Source organism: Rissa tridactyla, chromosome 5 (assembly GCF_028500815.1).
Source record: "Rissa tridactyla isolate bRisTri1 chromosome 5, bRisTri1.patW.cur.20221130, whole genome shotgun sequence".
NCBI classification, from domain to species: domain Eukaryota; kingdom Metazoa; phylum Chordata; class Aves; order Charadriiformes; family Laridae; genus Rissa; species Rissa tridactyla.
In genome coordinates, this window is record NC_071470.1 from 45833866 (window position 1) to 45839508 (window position 5643).

General features: G+C 43.0%; 1 long non-coding RNA gene across 2 annotated transcripts; it reads right to left on the bottom strand.

Moving 5' to 3' along the window:
- Nucleotides 1–616: 616 nt before the first annotated feature.
- Nucleotides 617–5411, bottom strand: LOC128910050 (uncharacterized). 2 transcript variants are annotated; one of them, XR_008466592.1, is made up of 4 exons: nt 5301–5411; nt 4534–4742; nt 3785–3965; nt 617–770 (listed from the first exon to the last, which is right to left on the bottom strand). It is a non-coding gene; the product is annotated as an uncharacterized LOC128910050 (long non-coding RNA). The 2 variants fall into 2 exon arrangements; XR_008466591.1 differs by lacking the exon at nt 5301–5411 and having other exon boundaries at nt 4534–4861.
- Between the last annotated feature and the right edge of the window lie 232 nt (nt 5412–5643).

A 5643-nucleotide genomic window follows, 5' to 3' on the forward strand; every position in this document is an offset into this window, starting at 1 on the left:
TTATGGCTGGAGATACTCCCCAGTTGGGCTATGAGTTGTTCTGGAAGAGGAAGAGAAAGGATCTGTCAAAGCCCAGTCACGCTTTGGAGACACATCTTCATAAACAGCCCCAGGAACCACCAATCCGAGCTATGTCCTAAGTGGATCTCGTGTCATGGATGCCTTGGGGAGCTCCTACTGGGTCCATCTGGCCTTCAGTTTCCCTCCATGTGTTATTAGTAGAATAGCCGATCCCAATTTTTGAATCCAGGTGTTATTAATGACAGTCTTTCTCTCCTCAATGTTAATGCATTTGTCCTGCTATCTCCCTTTTAGACAGAAAGGAATAATGAATATCTCAATAATTAACATCTCAGTTCTTTTTAATGAAGAGGTCATTTACTTCCTCAGAAGCTTCTATGTCCATGGGTGCAACTAAGGCTAGTGATAAGGCTCCAGTGGTATTCTTCTGAGCTTTCCCTATGTACTTCACTATGTCTATCAAAGTAAACAGCAGAAAAATGATTCAAGATCTGGACACGTTCAGAGACAAAGGCAGTAGTTCCAGCTCATCACTGTTGTGTCTCCCTGTACCCAGTGTTGCTCCCAGTGGAGAAGTTAGATTTCCTACCTTCATACTGCCGGCTGTGCTGATTCATATCTTGAAGGTTTTCTTTACGTACAAGGCCTAGAATATATTTTTGTTTGAAGTGATGAACTACCAAAATTATTTTCTTGTCTGTGCCCTCTGCTGATACATCCTCGGCGATGAACAGGTCTGCCATATTTCTCTAAAATAAATAGAATTCCTTTACCCTTCTCATTCCCCTCCTCCAATTTAGAAATGTCAGGAATTACAATTGCTGACACTGGGCTTGCTGCAGGACTACCGAGAAGTGGGGCTTTGGTATAAGCAGAAATTTGACCTGTCGTTTTCTCAGCCTTCCAGCTGAGGGAAAGAGGATGTTGTCTCTTGCAGAAAGGGGTTTCACAAAGAACTCACATAACCTGTTCTCAGCCACCACTCGTTTATAGTTTGAGTTAAAATTGCAAGCAAATGAGTAAGGACGTACTTGGCTTGACTAAAGGTTTCTACTTAAAAAAAAAAAAATAAAAATCCGGAAAACATTGCAGCTCAAGTTTCTCTCATTTCTCTCGTCACAAACTCATGACTTCAGGCTACCCCATAACAAAACTCTGGAAGCTGAGATCTAATGTTCCCAGCAACTGTTTTGCACAGGCTACAACAAATCCTTTTGCAGATTTGCAGAAGAGAATGAAGAGTCAAAACCAGCTCAGGCCCTTTGTTCCTGCTGTAGTTCTCACTGTTGCAAAAGGCAGTTCAATTTCATATAATCGCAACAGCAAGCAGCTATAACAGAATACATTAAAACCACATTTGTTCAATAAAAGAGTGCCATTTCACAAAAGGTCATGCTTTCAGTTTTGAGGAGGCTGCTAGTCACAAGCAAAATGCCAATATATCGTATCACAAAGCATTGACTTGCCTATTCCCTAGCCGCCTTAGCTACAAAAATGAGACAAATAGTATTTTCCCACCTTCTTAGGTACTGAAATATTCGGTCATAAACTAAAAATACATACCACTGAATATTTAAAATGAGGCACATGTGAAGTAATACATGCAGTTCCATAAAGTGAATAACATATGGGAAATGCACCGTTAAGAGTCTCATCGGGAAAAACAATAATCTTGGAAAAAACAGTAACTATTGGGTTTAGCAGTTTACCTTATTGTGCACAACATTCCACAGCATTTATTCAGAAGACAGCTACTTGATACTAAACTTCAAGTATTTAAGACAAACTTCTGTTTCAGGGAGTTTCTTCTCTCCGCCTAAATGACTGCAGCCATAGTAGGCTGTTTCCAGCGACGGTGTAAAGGACACTACCATAGATATACACCACTTCTGCATTATGTCATCCAGAGCTCTAAAGGGCTATTTCCTACTATTTTAGCCTGCATTCTGTAAAGTTTCCAACATCTTTGAGAGGTGATTTTTATGCTAGAAGAAAATTCATTTTTAACCCAGGGGTAAATTTATTGCATCATTTAATCTGCAGCCTCCTCTTGCATAGAAGAGCCTAGCTGTTTGTCCATTTGTCTCTTGGGCACTTAGTTAATGAAGGAGGAGAATTTTGCTGATTGTACTGGCTGAATTTTTGTCTTTTTAAAATGTTGTCCAAGGAAAAAGATGAATGGGGAGAAATATAGCACTACCTATGATATTAGAGAATCACAGAATGGTAGGGGCTGGAAGGGACCTCTGGAGATCATCTAGTCCAACCACCCTGCCAGAGCAGGGTCACCTAGAGCAGGTTGCACAGGAACACGTCCAGGCGGGTTTTGAATGTCTCCAGAGATGGAGACTCCACCACCTCTCTGGGCAGCCTGTTCCAGTGCTCTGCCACCCTCAGGGTAAAGAAGTTTTTCCTCATGTTGTGATGGAATTTCTTGTGTTCCAGTTTGTGTCCATTGCCCCTTGTCCTGTCACAGGGCACCACTGAGAAGAGCCTGACCCCATCCTCTTGATGCCCGCCCTTTAAATATTTATAAGCATTGGTGAGATCCCCTCTCAGTCTTCTCTTCTCCAGGCTAAACAGACCCAGACCTCTCAGCCTTTCCTCATGAGAGATTCTCCATTCCCGTGATCATCTTTGTAGCCCTCCGCTGGACTCTCTCCAGGAGTTCTCTGTCCTTCTTGAACTGGGAGGCCCAGAACTGAACACAGTACTTCAGATGCGGCCTCACCAAGGCAGAGAAAAGGAGGAGGATGACCTCCCTTGGCCTGCTGGCCTCCCTTTTTTTAGTGCAGAGGATGGCGGGGGGAAAGGCTGCAAGGCAGGAGGAGACAAAGACTGGAGAGGTAGAGGTAAAAACTGAAGAGGTCTTAAATTGGTCTTCTTTCACACTTTGTTTCAGAATTTGACAAGGAACAGACAGCTCTTGAGCGTCAACATACCTCTGCTGCCTAGCTAACAACTACAAAACCCAATGGGGTAAAACATGCTTTCTCATTCCTCTCACGTCCTACCTTTAAACATTGCCTTCTGCAACCTTAATGTTGTTTTAATTTCTTTTTTTCAACGTAATAAAAAAAATCCCTACTGTAGCAGCATTAAAAGACAATCAGATTTGACTGTTGGGCAAAGCACAGGGGGAAAGCAAATAATCAACAAAGAGTTGACAACCTAGAAATTCCGGTCCCCTTACAGAATAACTGCTGTGTGGATATGAATTCTTCTTCCTATCAGTTACATACAGGCTTTTTTTGTCCACATACTTCTTAAGCATCAATTATCCATGCAACTTAGGAAAAAAAAAAATCATAATTTGTGCTCTCTTACTCAAGGCAAGTTTTGTGAGAAAATTAATGCCCTAAATGGCAAAATATTCAAACAAAAGCACTGATTATAACTCTGTTACTGATAGGAGCTTTTAAATGGCATATGACACATCCAGACTGGTTCAGTAAGAAAACAGGTTTAGGGCTGGATAGGAACTGAGATTTTTTTCTTGGTTTCATGGCTAAGGATAGCCAGATGGATAAGGATTTTATTATAGGTATTGGCAAGTTAATGCTGCTGAAAGCCTGACACATGATGCATTGACTCAAATTTGGAACATCAGATTCTCATCAACATTAAATTCAAGCAGTTTTTCTGAAACTGCAGCCTGGATGTGCCACCACGGTTTGTGTCTTACCTACCTCAAAAGAAGAAAAATCACCAACATTGGGAATTATTCTCTCTGAAGTGAAAAAGATGAGCTAAGAGCACTCACCACAAGAGAAGAGCTAGAATTCTTGAAACCTTGTGCGTGCAAACACGCGTGCTGAGCTCTGCTCCCCCGCACACCTCACTCGCAGGCAGATCACAGAAGACACTGCCCTCTCCGCATCACCTGGCCGGGAAAATTGGATTTCTTCCTCAGTCTTGTTCTGTGTTCCAGTCCAGCCTGCAGACTGGGGAGAAGCACTCCACTAATCCCCGAATCCTGTACTGTAGATGAACCCCTAATACACATATGTGAATTGTTGAAAATACATACATCATATTCATCAGTTCAATCCCCAATTTCCCAATTCAGGTATGAAAATGGTGTTGGCTCGGAACACCTGAACCAAAGCAATTTGACCGGACTTGATAAGTCTCCAAAGGAGTCACCATGGGTGACATTTATCTTTGTTTCTTCATTTGTAGCATAGACAAAGGGAGTCATTTACATTCCTGAAAGATCTGGTCTCAGCAGTTTCCCTTTTGAGACCGTACAGTAAGGGAAAGAGCTAACTAATCTATTTGTGGCCTTCAGACAGTACACCAGAAACTTTATAAGCATGGACAGGTGCCTGCCTGGGAAAGCTGTTCATCTAATTTTAGATATGCCAAGATGAACAGGAGGAAAAAATATTATAGGGAGAGTAGTGTTAGCAAAGAAAGGACCCTGGCCAGTAAGGGAACAGAGTAACTCGATCAGTGCATGTCCACGCAGCACGACATTTCGTTATTACAACAAAGGATAAAAATCTTTACCATTAATATCACTTGATCTGCAGTGATTAAACATCCCTCCGGAGTTTCTCCTCTCATCAGAACAGGAATTCTTCCTAAATTCAGCCCCTCTCTCTCAGCCAGCCTCACATCAGACCTTCTCCAATAGCACAGATTTCAATTGCAGTCGTGGACTCCGACTACCCGAGTCACCACAGGAAGGTTACCAGAACTGGGCCAACTGCAGCAAACTGCAAGGGGAGAGGGAGCTCAGAAAAATGAACGGAAAGCCGCTGCATTTGAGCTATAGCAGAGGTGGTCAACGTTTTCCTGACTAATCAGGGATTTGGGTCAGAAGGTACTGGAAATGAGGTAGGTTTTGGATGCTGCTTCCACCGAAAGTGGGATCTGCTGGGCTTGCGGTGCCTCCCAGCAGTCAGCAGCGCAGCTGGAAGCCATAAGCAGCTATCAGCCTGGGGCTCATGACATCACTGTGGCACCGAGTGCATTTTTCACATACTAAGCCAGCACGGATACAGGCTGTGAGCCGAGGGAGTTTATTAAACAGCCCAACTGCCGGCTGCAGACACTTCGTTTCTGCAGGTTAAGCTTTGTGTTTTGTTGGAGCGATTGCATTTTTCAGATGCAAAGAGTTTCTTAAAAAAAAAAATTATTTCACTGACATTAGCATCAGTTAAACTTGCACGTCAGAACACCTAAAAACTAATTTTTGAAATGCATACAATGCCTTGCAACTCCTCTTTGGTTTTCTAAAAGGGCTGAGGTTTCTGGTTGTAGATTTTACTCACCCGTAACTCAATCGTCTTGTGAAACATGCGGAAATCACAGAAAGCCGTTTGATAAAGGCAGGCGCGTATTTAACCTCAGCGAGGCCAGCCCCTGGGAATAATGCAGTTTTGCACCGCGGCGCAGGCAGTCTTGTGACAGAGAAAGGAATCAGCCACGTAGTCTGCCCTATAGCCTCGTGGAAGCTACGCCGAACCACAGGCAGAAGGGCCAGCTTTTCACCTTATTATACCTTTGGGAAAGAGGAATTACTATTGTTGAGGAATTTTGCAGTGTGCTAAGAGGTTTCACAATCCCAGGGCAGACGGAGATGGTGAAAGAGCCTAAATCTGTCAAGTTAAAGGA